Genomic DNA, 18,084 nt, shown 5'->3' on the forward strand with positions numbered 1-18,084 from the left:
ATATATATATATATATATATACATACACACTGTTGTCCCTGGTTTATCCTCGGTGTTAGGGACCACGCCCACCCACGATAAGTTAAAAACCACCAAGTAGAGATACAGTAGTTCAAGTTCAAGTTCAGTTCAAGTTCAGTAAACTTCGTCATGACATGTGCCAGGCTGTAGTCACTCACTCATCACCTGTTACTCCCAATCTCCCTCCTTAAATAAACAATTTAAATTTAAATACTGTAATATTTTAAATAAACAATCCACGCAGCATGGATTGTTTATTTAAAATATTACAGAATTTAAATTTTATAGAAGAGAAGCGCAGCAGGCCATCAAAGGGACGTCACACAGCTTCAGCTCTGCAGCACGGAGCAGAAATGTACTTCTTGATCAATTACACTGAAACAACTGAACATAGAAGTTCTAAAATAATTATAAATAATTTTTAACACTTATATTTTGTGATTATGATGATTTTTACGACGTGACATACTTTGAATTTTAAGTTGGAAGACAAAAGTCTATCGGTGCAGCCGGACAGCAAAGAGTTAACCCTTCACAAAGCTGCAGCAGGAGAGAGAAGGAGATCAGCTGATCAGCTGCAGGAGGGAGCTTCCCCTGCACTTGTGGGCTGCACAACTGGTGCAAAATTATTTAAAATAATTTATTTTAAATAAACAATCCATGGCTCATCCATCAACCAGCCAATGGTGTCATGTCCAATCTTACTTTGAAAATCTGCGATATAGCGAACCGCGAAGTAGCGAGGGGCTACTGTGTATATGAGAGGGAGAGAGAGCGTTCAGTGTTCATAAGATTAACTGAATTATGTCCATTTTATAATGTTGTTAGCTGTGGCAGCCATTTTGAATCAACTCATTATAGAAGTATATTCTATGATACTTTCTAAGAATTTCATAAAAAATCTTCCTGGGGTCCATGAGATGTTCTGCTGGCAGACAGACAAAGAAACACTGATATCCATCCATCCATCCATCCCTCCATCATTTTTACCTGCTTCTTCCTTTTCGGGTCACGGGGGTCACTGGTGCCACTGTGTGAGAGGTGGGGGACACCCTGGACAGGTCTCCTGTCCATCACAGGGACACAAAGAGACAAACAACCATTCACTCTCTCACTCACACCTAGAGACAATTTAGAGTTACCAATCAGCCTAACATGCATTAAAACTATTATTATAATCACCATTAAAGTGATCTTAATAACAACAAAGATGCAGAGTATAAAATCTGGACTTCTCAAATGTTGCCACTTATCCATCTATTCTGCAGCAAAATAAATATGCTTTATTGTTTATTTTGTTTTAACAGAAGGGTGTCCAGAAATGACTGGCTTCAAAAACAGAAGGAATGCTGCCAACATTCTCACGTTCAGTCTCACGGAGCAGCTCTCAAAACCTTTAGAAACACGATGCATACGCGAACGTTTTCAATGTGCCTGAAGTAGATTTCTCGACATCAGCAGTCGAAGAAACAGCTTCACTGCGGCAAACACCAATAATTCACCACATTCTACACATAATTTCATGGTATCACATCTTATATTACAGTTAGGTTGATGTTTTCAACCAAGTTCTTCTTCTTTTCCTCGTGAATGTGTTTGACTCTTTCTCTTTTTGCACTACGGTCGTATTTTATCACAAACCAAAAGTATCACTAACATTTAAAATATTATTTGAGTGAATAAATGGAGCAAAAGAAAGCACCTACAGCATCAGGCATTTTGAAGATAGAACTAAATAAATAACTGTGTATGTGCATAAACGTACATAATGCAGTCTGGAGCTGTGCCGCTGCTTGTGAAATAAAAAAAACCCACACAAAACAGTGACTCATGTTTGTTTTATATTTAGCCTTGTTCTGTTTTTGGACATTTCCATGCAGTCCTTCATAAACCTGCAGTCAGTATCCAAGGTTACATATAAAGTTAGACACGTATCCCCCCCTCGGGCCCCCATGATGCTGCTTTTATTATGCTTAGCCAACTGAAAATCACAATGAATTGTAGAGGTGACCTCTGATTATAATCTGAGCCTTTTGAAACCAAAAATAGTCCAAAAAAAGGTGTGCATTTGCTCCAAAGACCCATAAACAATTTAATTTATTCAGTGAACTTGAAGATAATATTTGATCTCTTTTCATCGTTCTTTTAATCAAAATTAAAGTAAAGCAAACTATTGTTTCCCCGTCTGAGATTAGTCGATGCTGTTATCTTAATAATAAATACAAGATGAAGTTTTGATTTCAGTCGGGTCAGTGTTTCTCAATAGTTTCAACAGGGATGTGTTTGAGGAGCAGAGACTTCACTTGCAGTTTTAAACAGAATAGTTTGAGCTAAAATAAAATTGAAGCCAATAGAAAATTTGCTTTGTGCATCATTCTGAGGGGATCTGAGGGAATCCCATAATCGCAGCAGCACAGTGGGTGAAAGAAGATGCAAATGTCTGTTTTGATGTATGATTTGTGAATGTACCCGAAGAGTAAAAAGAGTTTATTTACAAAAAGTTTGAACATTTTAGACACCTCCAAACGTTCGAACATTATTAACCAACAGCTGAACATTCTGTGGTTAAAATCTGTAAAAATATATCCAAGTTCCAGTTGAAACGTGAAGATTGTCTGGACTGTAGAGCTTTAAAGAGGGTCGGGTTTAATCAAATGTTTGGTCAAAATCCTCTCGATCTCAACATTTATTCCTCTCAGTGTTTTGCCAGTTTTCTCCACGTTGTACAAAATTCCACTACCGAACGATCACGGTGCGTTTTATTTCAAATCTTCGTGATGAGATCCAGAAGATAAACTTTGAACGGAATAGTAGGGGTACTTTATACCTTATGCACTGACACCCTTAACTGTGTATTTTTTGGACCATAATGTGCACTTAAAATCCTTTAATTTTCTCAAAACTCAACAGTGAGCCTTATAATCCAGTGCATCTTATGTATTAACTCTGCTTACTGACCTAAAAGCAATTTTATGTTGTACACGGCGCTCAAAAATATTTCAAAATGTTTTAGTTTTGCTGAATGCGCCGTATAGTCTGAAAAATACAGTAAGTAAATGTTAGAAAATCAACAAAGAAAGTTTGCGTTTAAATTCGATTCACTTCGATTTATTTATTTAGCGCCGAGTCACAACAGAAGTCATCTCAGGACACTGAACAGAAACGTTCACATGCATTATAAATGCCAGTTAGTAAAGTTGTCTATCCAAGGAGCAGGTTGTGTTGAGTCTTCATCACAGTCTCTCATCCTGAGCAAGCACAAAGGCAACAGTGGAAAGGAAAAACTAGGAAGAAACCTCCAGCAGAACCAGGCTCAGGAGGAGCAGCCACCTGCTTCGACCAGTTTCACATTTAAATATGTCAAAGTGACGGTGTGCAGCAACATGAAACAATTGTTTTAAAAATCCCAGAGATTAAATTTGATTTCTGTGTTCCAACTTCATGAACGACAAATTAGTTATATTTATAAAACATTTCACTGATGAGGTTAAAAATTCAGTTAATTTGACAAACAGACCAAGCTTTGCGCTTCACGGGTTCAAAAACATTTAATTTGATTTAATTTGGGTGCCCTTTTTCCAGATGTTCTGGCATTTCATGGTGGGAGAGTGAAGGAGTTCAAATGTCACCTTTCACCAGATAAATGAACTTGATTATGAAGTAAAATAACTATCTCTATACAAACATGTCTAAAGAGCTGAAAAGACCACTTAACGCACTACTGGTGCAATCAACTTAATAAAAAAACTATAAAGACTTGGTAACAAATGGCTAACGCTGGGTTAATATGGTGGTATGATGATACTTTGTGTTGCTTTGTTTTTTAGAAAAAAGACACCTTGAACTGTAAACCAGGCAGCCCATGAAACCGATCTTCAACAAAACAATATGCTGCGTCTTATAACCTATTCATCAGTGATGAATAATGAAAAACTGCTGCTCCGTGGTCACTAAAGGAACCACCGACTCAATGCAAAGCAATCAGACGCAGGTTTTTCCTCAAATTAGAGGCCTTATCGTTCCATATGCAGCATCTGCGTTCACTCTTTTATGTTGTTTTATCCACCTGTCTGCCGGGCCTGCCCTTCTGCTCAGGTGACTGAGGGATAATTACAGAGATTTACATTGTCTTTAAGGAAATTGGAGGAGTTAGCCCAGGTGTGATGTTTACAGGCCCCTCATTACTCTGATCAGCACTCAACCGCTGATTTCAGCCAAGTCTCTAGCCAATTAGCATCCTGTCTACCACAGCAGACACTTTTTGTTTTAAAGAGCGGAAAAAAAAAACATGTTTTGGTTTATCTGTGCTTAACTTTTCTTTCCCGCGTTACATTTGCTTATTTAAATGTGTTGGTTTTTCTTCTGTTTGTGAGCAGAAGCAAGGTTCGTTTCTTTTCTTTCGCGTCGGCAGAGAGTCGCCAGGGGAGCAGCATGCAGAGCGGCGGTCTAGCAGCCCCAGCCGTGCTCCGACTTGCTGCCTGCCACCAGCAGCAGGTAATTGGGCCCCGAAGGATTTAGGATGGGACGGTGCGGTCATATCCCATAATCTCCAGTGGGGCATGTTGCTATAGGGAAGCAGAGCGAGACGCACCAATTATTACCACATCTTATTCCACAACACACCTGTTTGCTTCAGCTGTGGCTTCAAGCTGCTGCTGGGATCAGAGAAATGGACGTACAGATTCAACCCAGGACTGGGTGTACGTCTTCATACCAAAAATATGCTCTTTTTTAGTTTTTCAGTGAATAAATAAAGTTGTTTGTTCAAGCTATGTTTAAAATTTAAAATGACATTTCAGGAGAAACAGTGTTATTATTGTCATAAACTAAAACTATTATTCCTGAAATGTCAATATAAGTCCCGAACGTTTCAACTTCCAGCCCATAAAGTCAGAGTGCAGGGAGCTGCGACCCTGACGCCGACTGAAGTCTTCATAATAAACCAATAAAACAAAAACATAAACGCAACAATCAGCCCCCGTTTTATACGTTTACGAGTAAAGTTTTATCGGCTGAACAATCATAAAAAAAATCCATCCATCCATGAAAAAAAACTGTTCAAGGTCAAAGCTGCTACACCGAAATTAGCACAAAATCTCTCATATCAGCTTAATATGGTAGCTGTGACAGCCATCTTGAATTGTGTTTACGCCTAATGTAATGAGTTTCATATGTGCATGAAACGATTCCTTTCTGAGAGTTTCACTAAATTCTATCCAGCGGTTCACGAGATATTCTGCTAACAGACAGAATGGGTTGATTTTAACAACGTCACAGTTTTTAGCAGCGCTGTTTTGCAATGAGTAGTCCTTGGAGAACGTGTCGGGGGGATATTCATCTATAGTCACAAAATTTTAGCAAACTATCTGTATAATTGTCTGAGTTAAAGTCATTATTGTGTTTCCTAATATCAGATGGTTGTGGCGGCCATCTTGAATTGGGTTGGCTTCAGTAGATTATCAGTTGTAGACTCAAAGTTTATTTCTTGAAAGTTTCAATAAAATCCATTAAGTGGGACAGAACGGCAAAACAATCTCTTCTACCACCACAGCAAGTTTAAGATCGACGTCGACAAGAGGAATGTTTTTGTGTTTTTATAAATCACATTTCCAAACGTTGCCCACGACAAAACGATGACTGAAGCAGGTCGACATTACAAGACAAACTGATACTGAACAAGGCTGACGTTCTAAAGGAACTGAAGGTTGACAGTCACCCGACATTCAAAGTAAGACAGTTCAACTCAGGGGAAACCAAAACATTGAGTGAATCTAAGGGAATACAAGTGGCACCACATTCATTATTTATTTCCTTACAACAGAATTGTTACTGATATTTTGTTTTTGAGACACTTGAGATATTTTTATTTTGTCATATTGAGTTGTTTGTGTGTTTTTTTTTGGGGGGGGGGGTGTTAAGATTTGTTTGTGGTATATTTGAGTTCATTTATATTGTAATAAGGATTTTTTATTTTTTTAAGTGTTATACAGTAGTTCCTCGCTACTTTGCGGTTGACTGTCGAGGACTCGCTCTTTCGCGGTTTTTCAACTTTAATATTACTCACGTGATTGGCACGGTACGGGATAAAAAGTTAGTGGGAAAAAAAACTTAGGACAGGCGCCACCATTTGTAGTTTTCTTTCAATAAGCCTATACTGTAACACCAGTCAAAAAAACTACACTACCCAGAAGCCAACAGTGCTTCCAGCCACTGCTTTCTGCTGAAATGGAGGGAAAGTTTTGCAACTCAAAATCAGAAGTAACGATCTATCTACTGAGCTCACAGAACTGGCAGGAAAGTCGCAAATAATCCTGAAGCTCAATTATCCACATTCACATCAATCTGGACGGAACGGTGGACTTCGTCGCTGCAGGGTAGGTCTGCAGAACTGGAACCGAGCTGCTGGTCTGTAGAGCTGGTGAGTGAAATGTTGCAGTACTGTACAGTAGACTAATCGACTATAAGACGATTCTAGGACATCGCGCGAGTTTTTAAATTTCACGTTGACTAGTTGCAGTCAGTGATTGTGTCATGTGTCATGTGATCAGCGCCGGGCCGCTGGCTACAAACTGGATTCTTCCAAGCAGATGGACGGCGAGGAGCAGGCAAAGTCTTCACAAACAGGTAGAAATTCATCAACAGTGTGGTATAAGTATTTCACTAAAGATGATGATTTTAGTTTCATTTTATTTAATCCACGGTGGGATCCCACCACCACCCGCCTCCTGTTTAGTTTTATTTTATTTAATCCACTAAATAAAATAAAATAAAATCAGGGGTGTGCGCCACTGGAGAATCCACCACCGCGCACCACAACCGGTGTTCATCACGCAACACCACTGGTGGAAAATCCACCACCACCGCAGTGGTTTATTTTATTTAGTGGATTCAATAAAATAAAACTAAGTTTTGCAGCTTAATAATAGTTTTGGTTTACCTGTGACTTATTTGCATTAAGATGAATGGTAGGAGCAAAAATATATGCCCATTGTTTTGTTGTTCTTTTTTTGTAAATAATAAGACGTTTTTGTGTGATTTTTTTTTTTTTTGCATCTTGAGTTTCTATGATGTCATCAACTAGTCAACATCGACTCGACTATTATCATGTTAGTGTCAACTTTAAAAAATATGTATAGCCGTTCATCCCCTACTGTACAGTACATATAAATATTTTGTTAAAATTGCGTAGGTTTAAGAGTTTAGAACATTGCAAGAGTGTGGGAAGGGTTTACGGACCCTTAAAATATATAAAAATACTTAAATAAATATAACGTTTCTACTTGGCGGTTTTTCACCCATCGCAGGGGTGTGTGGAACGTAATCCCCACGATAATCCAGGAACTACTGTAAAAGAAGGTGAATGGAATGGAACAAGGTAAACGTATAAATATACATTTCTGTTCTACAAGTCATCGTCCTGTGTATTCTGTGGGTTGGAGGTTTATTGACTCCATCATGGGGTCTCCTTACCAAACCTTGGAAATCATTCAGCTTGAATCTGGAGCCCGTAATCATTTTGAACTGTAGACTCCTGGGTCCCAGACATTCGGTACAAGCTGGATTTAGTTATTGTAGATATCACACCCAGCAGGATCTGTTTTACAGAGGGAAGACACATTCAGGTACCAAAGATTACATAAAAGTTACACTTTCCTATTTAGAAATTCAGAACTGTTGTATAAACAGTTACTTAATCTCTAATTATTCCTTACCAAGAGTAAGTAGAAGACAGGTGCTCCGTCATGTGTAATTTTCTGAATCTGTGGCAGACGTCAGGACACTTGTTTCAAAATGGCACCCTTTTACTCACCAGCATGTTATTATTTGTGCCGAGGACACCGGACAAAGCTGCGGACTCTATATTATTTGGTTTCAGATGATAGTTGTAAGATTCAGTGCAGAAAGATGAACTGTCTCTGGAACATTACGTATGAGGAAGAGGTTCAATGTCACTGAATGAATTCCTGCTTCCTGAACACACACACACACTAAAGTTTACTCCTTGTTGCCTGTCAAACACACCTGCAGACCTGCCGGTTGGCTCAAGTTTCAGTTATTCACGGTTCAGACACCAAAGTTTGTTTAGAAAATGAGTGTAAATGCTGACCTGAAGGTTGTTATTCATTGTGCCTGTGTTTAAACAGAGCGTCGGCCGCACCTTCTTCGCAGCCAAATTTGGCATTGTCCTGCTTTAAAGGGTTTGTGTGTGTTGAGTTTGAGGGCATTATGAGGTGCTATGTTAGCGTAGCATCTCTAAACACACCTGTCTGCTTCTTCCAAAAGGCCTTCTGTTTGATCTTGTGTAATTAGCCTCCGTTAATGTGTTTACTGAGGCATTAACATAAAGGCAGTATCAATGGTCTTCGGGGCTGTATGCTTTTGTATATGTGCATGTTAATTCATCCGGTCAGGACGGCACAAACAGACAAAGACATGTCCATTACGCAAGCCTTTTCAGTCGTTGTGAAAGAGAGAATCATGGGAGAACGAAAAAAAAATCTAAAACGAGCTCAAAGGCAGCACGCAGCTGATTTTTATGTTTTTAAAGATCGTTGCCATGTGTGAGTTAATGAACTTTCCTGGAGATGTTTAAAATGATGTTTTGTCCACTATCCATCCATTATCTTTACCTGCTTCTTCCTTTTCGGGTTATGGGGGTCACTATCCAGCAGTCACTGTGCGCGAGGCGGGGTACATCTTGGACAGGTCTCCAGTCCATCACAGAGACACGTAGAGACAAATGAGACAAACATTCACTCTGTCTCTCACACCTAGGGACAATTTAGAGTTACCAATCAGCCTAACATGCATGTTTTTGGTCTGTGGGAGGAAACTGGAGTACATAGTCCCTCACTACTTCACAGTTCAACATTCGTGGACTCGCTCTTTCACGGTTTTTCAACAATTGTCAATTTTTATAAATTACCGGTAGTCATGTGATTGGGACGATATGGGATAAAAAGTTAACGGAAAAAAAACACTTCGGACAGACACCGCCATTTTGTAGTTTTCTTTCAATAAGCCTATACTGTAACGTCAGTCAAAAGAACTACACTACCCAGAAGCCAACAGTGCTTCTGGCAGCTTCTTTCTGCCGAAACGGAGAAAAAAATTTGCAACGCAAAGTTAGAGGTAACGATCTATTTATTAAGCTCACAGAACTGGCAGGAAAGTCGCAAATAATCCTGAAGCTCATTGATCCATGGCACATCAACCTGGACGGGGCAGTGGGCTTCGTCGCTGCAGGGTAGGTCTGCAAAACCGGAACTGAGCCCGACCAGAACCAAGTTGTTGTTTTGCAGAGCTGTTGAGTAAAAATTTGCAGTACTGTGCAGTACATATACGTATGTTGTTAAAATTATGTAGGTTTAAGAGTTTAGAACATTGCAAGAGTGTGGGAAGGGTTTATAAAGACTTAAATATATAAATACTAAAATAAATGTAACGGTCCTTCGCGTTTTTTCACCTATCGCGTGGTTGTGGAACGTAACCCTCGAAATAATCGAGGGTCTATTGTATTTAATATTTTATCGGCCTGATTATCAGTCAGAGTCACCAGACATTTTCATTAAGGCTGGGTTACGAGGGACTTTTTTTATTTATTTCTTATTGTTTTTGCCTTATAAGTCAACTTTCCCAAATAAAGTTGTACCAGAATAAAGGAAGGCTACATTAGCTAATGCTAAATCTTCAAACTTGGGTACGATCAGTGCGTCCAGTCAGTCCAAAAGTTTTCTCATCTCCCGTCAGTACAAGCTCAGTCTATCTACGCGCCTCACACAAACATTCAGGTAGAAGCACGGACGTTGTTCGGTTAAGAAATAAAAGACAAACTAAATAAACGTGTCAGACAAAAGTATAGGTTTAATCTTAGCTAATGTCGCATTCTTTCACGAGAAAACTGGTTTTAGCTGTCAAAATGTGGGCCTTTCTTTCACTGTGATGGCTGATAATGTAAATTTGTGTGTATCTTTGTCAGCAAAATATCTCACGAACCACTGAATGGGTTTTAATGAATCTTTCAAACTAGTTATGGAATGTACCTCCACAACTAATGAACTTTTGGAGTCAAATCAATACGGGATGAACAGCAAAGCTAATCGGCCTTAGCAATCACAAGAATATCTGCAACTCTCGCAGTTTTATGGATATTAAGCAGAAATTGTGTGTGGTAGTAGCTGAGAGTCATCCCCAACATGTGGACACGTGGAAACTATTCAAGATTTTGTTTAAAAGTTTGGCATATAAGGCAGTGGGGGATAATCATTTTATATTTTTTATTTTATCTATGGAAACTATGCTAGGAGAGTAAAAAAGTGGAAAAAGAATATATTATTTTGGATCAAAGTTCAAAACAAACAAGACTGAAAGACAAATTTGAGAAAATATTCTTATTTTTTATACTTTGTGTGTAAAGTGTATTATGATGGGAACATAAATACTTTTATTATTTATAAATAAAATGTACTGTATCATATTTTTCTTACACTTTTATCACAAATTAGGTGTAAATTGGTTGTTTTAACCAAACAAACAGTTATGGAGCATCATGTTCATAAGTAAAGCAGGTTGAACTGAGTTCTGCATTTGTCTATGTTTAGACTTGCTCTGCTAAAATATTAATAAAAAACATATATTGTGTGTTTATGTGTGAGTCACTGACAGCCTCGACATTCACAGCGAGGCGGCAGCGACTGAGCTCCTCCTCAGGATCGTGCGGTCCGGCTGCATAGAACAGAAGGTCGTGTTCATGATGCAATACGTGTTTGTGATGTGGAGGTTCTCTGGGGAGCCATCGTTCAGGTGAAGACACCACCAGGAAGCTACCCACTGGTACCAGTTACCATAAACACAACCCCTCCTCCACCCAACATCCAACATGCACACTTCCTCTGCGGGTCAGAGCATACGAGGAAAAAACAGCTGCAGGCTGACTAAATCTGGATGATTTAGAGTTTGCTCAATAAAACATTAACAAAACTTGGTCTGGTGGTAAAACTGTGCCAACCATGAATTTTATTTAGTTTGAAAGGAACTTTTCTGGATATCTGTTGTTTCAAAAATGTAAATGCTGCAGAAAGTTAAAAAAAAAAAAAAAACTCAACAGTACTTTAATGATAGTTACATTTATTTCCAAACATATAAAACTAGCAGGTCCTGCTACTCATGGGCCAAGACCAAAGAGACTTACTGTCATCTTAAGATAACTCAAACTGCAAGAAAAAGAACGTATGCAAACTATTTGATCAACATTTACATCCCTGTCAGTTTATGTTCCTGCTGCAGTGCAGCTGCGTCTGAAATGATCGGGTGGGGTGAAGGTTGGTGACGACCTACGTGTGCAGGTATAATCCAAAGAATTGTTACAAATAAAATCAGAGTCAACCGTCATATGATTAATAATTTATTTTTTGGCTGCTCCTTCCTCAGGGGTCACTCCAGTGAGAGAACTCGCGCAAACATTTGGCTTTTGTTTTACACCGGATGATGCAAGCACAGATCACGAGCTACCGCAGCCGTCTGTGTGGAGCAGAGAGCTGCCATGTGGGGTGCCTGGAGGAGCGGATGGGGGTTAAGGACCTGCAGAGCCCACAGTGGGACAAATGAGAGTGGAGGCAGGTGTGAGTGCTTCATCGCCTCCGCCCATATTTTGATGTCAGCAGGGGAATTTTGAACCGGCGACCTTTCTGATCACAGGTTCACTTTAAACTCTGCACCACCACTATGAAACCAGGGAGCTTTAAGCTACTGGAATGGACAATGAGCCAGTGAGTACAGGTGAGATGGTAGATGATGAGCAACAGGTGTGCTAGCACAACAATCAGAGGAGCTGTGGAAACACACCAGCTGGGAACACGGAGGAACAAAACTGAAACACCGGACTAAACAGGTGCTAAACCCCGATGTTAAGAAACAGACAACACCAGCAGAAAATAAACCAGATCAAAGAAAATGTTCTGAGACATAAACTAAAAACCAGGAAGTAACATAAAACTCAAAACTGTGAAACTAAATCAAACCCTAACAAAGACCAGCAGCCGTCACAGTTGCTTAATTTGTACTTGTTTTTTTTGTTTGTTTTTTTAAAGACAATGCACATAAACCATGTAATTTAATTTCTGAAAGGGAACATCTATTACCTTCTGCATTTTATGCCCAAGATAGTGCTATGAAAGTTAAGATATTTTGCTAACAGGTAGACGGAGCTGACTCCAATAGTTAAAGGCAACGTTATAAACACAGATCTTGTGTGATCAAGTGTTTGGAGCATAAAGTGGGAAAGTGTCTCAGCTAATTTTAGATCAATATCTGTAAAACTGTCAGAATTCCTGCGATTGATAAAGTTGATCAGCTGCGACAGGCATCCTGAACCGGTTTGACTCCAAAACTTTAGACAGATGAATGTCCATTGACTACTTTCATTAAAATTTGCTCAGTGGTTCATGAGATATTTTGCTAACATACAAAAAAAAAGCCCACATATATCCATATATGACTCATATTTATTTGTTAAAGGTGTCAGTACTGGCTCACCCTAATTTACTGAAAGCGACCACGCTGCACGTATCATCGGTTAATCGATCGGTTATTTTCAGCAGTTTGTTCCTCATTAGAACAATGTTTATGTTCCTCATTTATCAAAGAAAAACCAGAACGTATTATACCTAACTGACTTCATGCCACCAATTACCTGATTTATACAAGCAGTCTAGTGGGTGGGTTGAAAAGGCAAAAACAAGACACCTATTTTATCTATTACATAGTGTTAAAAAAGTTTTTTTTTTATTGCACTAAAAGAAAACTAGCTTGACTCATGAACTACTGATGAATTATTTAGTTTGTATAAACGAGGAAGTCAGTCTGAAGAAGACAACTCCTAAAAACAGAGCCCTCAGACACTCCAGTCTGGAAAAAACACACATCCACTTCAACCTTCCTCAGAATAAATTAAACCTCTAATGAAAGTAAATGATCAGCGTGTTTTACTATTTTGTATGAATCAGTGTGAAACTAGTATCAAAGTCCACAGGTCTAAACATTATCCAGCCTCTCAATGTGTCGCAGTAAGAGAGCTATATATTAACACATTCAGCTTCCTCAAGCCGGACTTTTACAACCCTACAAACACACTCTTTGGGCGCCACTTTGTAAACACGGCATGCACCAGACGCTAAGCTAGCAGGTTCATATGGCTCCCGCAGCCAATCAGAAACAAGCAGATAGGTGCAATACGCTTCCACGTGAGTCTGCAGGAGTCATGGAGACCAGCTGCTCATGGAGTGATGGGTAAGGAAAAGTTGGAAGTGCAGGTAAGGTTGTGTTTTGGCAGTGGGGTGTATATACACTAAAAGGATGGTGGCGTTTTACATCCAGCACATAGTGGTGTGTGTTTAGAGTCTAGAATATACTCATATTTAAGCAAATTCAGCCAAGCAGAAGACAGAAAGGATCAAATTCTGCAACAAGATCTACTTTTATATGAACAGCAGCGTTAAAAAAAATAGTGTGGTCATTTTAGAGTACGTTCTGTCAGATAGTTATGATTATTAACTACCTGATCAGCCGTGGGATCAGACAAAGAGTGCGGTGAAAAGGGCAGAAGTCTTCCTCTCCCAACGAGGGGTAGATTTGATCGTTTTCAGGATTACAAAACAACTTTTTCTCAAACGCGACATCCCAGCGTGAACAAACCCTACATTAGCTGATATTAAGCCTCTACACCACATATGTCCAACTCAAAGCCCAGGGGCCACATTTGGCCCTTGTTGACATCTTATCTGGCCCCCAAGATGTTTTTTTACACGTAAAATACTTTTTTCACTTGAATTTTTCCAGGAATATTTGATTATGATCAGAAAGTGCGACAGAGAATGTCAAATGAGCCCAATCAAACTCTTTTTGAGGAACCTGTAATCAAGAAAAGATGTTGGGTATCTAACTTGAGTTAATGTAGATTCTGAAACTGGCCCTTAGTTTGAAAATTTTTTTAATTTTGGCCCCTTTTGTAAGTGGGTTTGACACCCTGCTCTACACTTTGCATGACATCATTTGTTTCGCTCAGGGGTGCCCACACTTTTTCAGCATGCAAGCTACTTTTAAAATGACTACGTCAAAGTGATCTACCTACTATAAGGCCCTGTTTACATGAGAACAACCTCTGGGAATGTTAGTGTTTTTTCATGTTTATAATATTAATAATAATGTCATCACTGTATGTTTCTAAACAATGGCGAAATTAGTCTCTGCATTTAACATATTCACGACCAGGTGGTGTAGTGGGCAGCTATTGAAAGCGGGGCATTTTGGGGATAAGGTGTGCTGCCCAGAGACACCACGAGGTATGCAGTGACCGGGGATCGAACGTGGGGCTTTCGGGTCCTGAGCCGGTTGCCCTGCCTTTACACCATCTCGGCCCCCGTGGAGGTATAAACAAAAATGAGTGGTTTTACACGAAAAGCGCTGTTGTTTCCATTTCAGTCGGGTTGCCAGTTAAGAAATTATTAACTGTCGCTTTAAAATTGTTGTATTTTGACCTAAACTGTCATATGTGCTGATGAGGTGTTTGTTGTGTTTGTTGAACATTTGCTCAGAAAAGGAGGGGGTAAATAAGACATTTTAAATTTACCTGGCAACCCTCATCGCACATGCAGCGTCTGCATGGTCCAAGCTGAAGAATACACCAACCTTTCTTTGTAACTGGATTTTATTACTTTTACATGCTGAAAGAAGGTGTGTAGCACAAAAACACTCTGCTCTCTGCCATTTATTATAACTGCTGTTAGTGCAGAAAAACTTTGGACTGCAGCCGCCTGTAGTGCGCATGTGCAACTTCACACTTGGAGCATTTCACACCTCCATGAGGGGTTCCCCTGTAAATCTCCGCTCTGAGGCCTGGAGCTTTCAGAGAGAATGAGAGCTGGTGTCTTTCACGGCCTAACAGCAGCAGAAAGGCTGCTGTTTCATGTCGTGTCAACGAGGCCAGGATGTCCTGTAGAGAAATCAAGTAACAAATTTTATAGTCTGTTTTTTTAATGCCATGCGATCTATCCATACCACGTGTGTGATTGCGATCAACATATTGGGCACCCCTGGTTGTCGCCGTTTCCTCAACAAGCAACGCCTTTGTTACGACACACGTTTATGTACGCTGCGCATTGATTCTATATGTTGCTGCAAATGGAAGTTGAGTGATCGATTGCTCTAACTAGATGCTCCGATCAGTGCAAGCAGCACATCAAGATATCACTAGAAACAGGACTGGAAGATGGAAGATAAAGCGATAAAGAAAGAGTGCCTCCTAGTGGCTGGCTGCAGTACAATTTTTAAGTCCCGCCCCTCCATGCAAACAGATGGGACCTATTCATGACAAAAAAAAATACACTCTATAACTTTTTTCATGTGTTTACTTTTGTTGAGTAATGTAGTTCTTAATCTGCTACTGTCTGTTCAAATGTTCATTTTTTCCTATATGTTTAGTTAGTTAGTTATTTGATGTTTAGAAAAGCCTCATATTATGTTGCGTTTGATAATATGAGAGCCTGTTAGCAGCTTGAGAGGGTGTATAAGCGGGACTTTTGTATCAGTGGTACAACAAATGCTCCCAGGCTCAAACTCTGACTCCAAAAACACAATATGGAAGCATCTGAATAAATGAACAGTTTGACTTCAGATGTGAACAACAAGAGAAGGCAAAGATCCTTGTAGCATGTCATTTTTTTATGTCATTACATTAGCACCACATCATATATACATTCTCTCAGAGAAAGCAGCAACAAACTAAACCAACAGTGTCATGCAAACACCAAAGTTCATGCTCAATAATCCAGGTACAAATCCAACAAAGTTCAATCAGGTCATCTGGACTTGTTTTTTTGTTTTTTGTTTTGTTTTGTTTTTTGCTGCTGAGACATTTCGTCCTTTATCCAAAGGACTTCTTCAGTCTGAGGAGCCAAAAACAAACTGGAGTCCCACAAGCACCAACTCCCATAGTGGAAAAAAAAAAAAGTTTGCTGGGGATAAGATGGTTTCTGGGGCCTGCCCTCTCCCCTGTCAACTCCTTTAAGGCAGCCATGCCAAAACAATGGTATTTTACACTGGTATGTCATTTTAGATAAAGAGTTGTTTTATAAGCCTGAAAAACAATAAAACTAACAGACCCTTGTTAGCCATTAGCCGAGCGTGGACAAAGACCTGTCATTTTCTCCGTACTCCATGCTCTGTGGCTGATATTCGTCCAGTACTATGCTAGAAATAAATCAAAGTAACATTAAAAAACTTGCAGAGACAAGCCTCCCCTCTCTACTGCATCAGCCTGTTTAATATCAGATGGGAAGGCAAAGAGTTTCAGTAGATGTGGGAACACCTGCAGCTTTAACCCCAGCTGACCTACCTCCTGACGAATGCAACCTTTGGCCTGGAAGATCACCCAATCTCTTCATCTCTTCAAAACAAAGTAAAGAGGGAATCCTTAGAAGTGTCCCATTAGATCATATTTCCTCTTGAACATCTCACCAGTAAGACCCTTAAACTCTGCAGCTCATCCAGTGCTCGCATTTACATGTGAGCTGAGGAAAAAAAAACTGGGAAAGATGCTGCCAGCTGTGATATGTGTTGAGAGGAATGCGCCGGTGTTATCACTCACTCGGTTATGCAAGAATGGTTTTGGTGGAAACCTTTGCCTGGTACAGTATTGGGCCTCGGCCTCCTCATGCGCAGCCTCAACACACTCACACACACGCAGGCGAAGCCAAGTAGCTCCGGCCGTGTGGACGTTTTAATTGCCCTGAGTGAATGGGAGGCAGTCAGACACTTCAGGGCGGCTTGCCTGGGTTATCATATAAACCACCAAGACCTCTGATTCTTCTCCAAAATACTTGTTTCTATTTTTAGTTTTTATCTAGGGCACTTTTTCGTCAGAAGGTGTAAGGCGTATGAGAGGTAGTATAAGAAGAAGGTTTCCTTATCTTCTGCTTTGTAGCCTGAGCCAAAACAAACATTTTCTTGTGAGCATTTAGCTCCGATACACGGTAAAGTCCAACACATTTTTAAGTTAAAAAATATAAACAAAAAGGTCCAATAAAATCCTAGAGCCCTGGTTACTGCTATGCCGCACCACTAGGTGGTGATAAAGTTTATTTCAGCCACACATCTGAACACAAAGAAGATCGTACTTGTTTTATATTTGACGCCTCTCATCATTTTTAAAACTTTTTATAGAAATGTTTGAAGTCAAAAAGACAAAGCAAGACAGGAAAATTAGGTAAAAAGGCTTCATTGTTGTTGTGGTTTCTAACACAGAAAGCGATAAAGGACACGTGCAGACTGCTGTTGCATCATGATTTTTTCAATTTTTGTATGTCATATCTATGCAAAGGAAATGTGTTGAAAAAATTACTTTGGGAAGCTTTGGTGAAAACCTCAGCTTTGTTCCTCAAAATTACGATTTGCAGATAATTGGAGCAAATACAGAAAAAAAAAGTTAATTTTTTTCAAAAATGTTAGTGTGAAGCAGGTTTACTGCACAATTTGTTTAATTAACAATTAATTATCTTGATTAATCTCTCATTATATCCGATCATTAATTGAGTTGTGGTTTGGATTTGAAAATCTAATTGATTATTATGAAAAGGTAAATTGTGTAAATTCTCTGTTGTTTATTTGATATAGCTCAGTTAACTGAATCAGCTGCAGGATTGTTGATTTAATCTGCATTTTTTTAATTGCCATTTTATTTATGTCTATCAACTAACCGAGCTAAAACATTCCTTTAATATTACATTTTCAACATGATGAAGCATTTTGAAATAATTTGGTGCAAAAAAATGAAAAGCATTTCACTCATCTTCCAGTCAACTTGTTTTAAATAAACATAGCCATACCTCTAAAATTTTTACACACATAAAAGGTCTCAAGTCTAACAAGATAGTTTTAGGCTTTGTTGGGAAAGACAAAATATATACAGTAGTCCCTCGTTTATCACAGGGGATCCGTACCCTGAAGACATGCAATATGTGAAAAACTGCGAAGTAGGAATAGTTGTACAAGTAGTAAGTAGTAGTTTAT

Source organism: Nematolebias whitei, chromosome 11, assembly GCF_014905685.2.
Source record: "Nematolebias whitei isolate Nwh7 chromosome 11, NemWhi1, whole genome shotgun sequence".
NCBI lineage: Eukaryota > Metazoa > Chordata > Actinopteri > Cyprinodontiformes > Rivulidae > Nematolebias > Nematolebias whitei.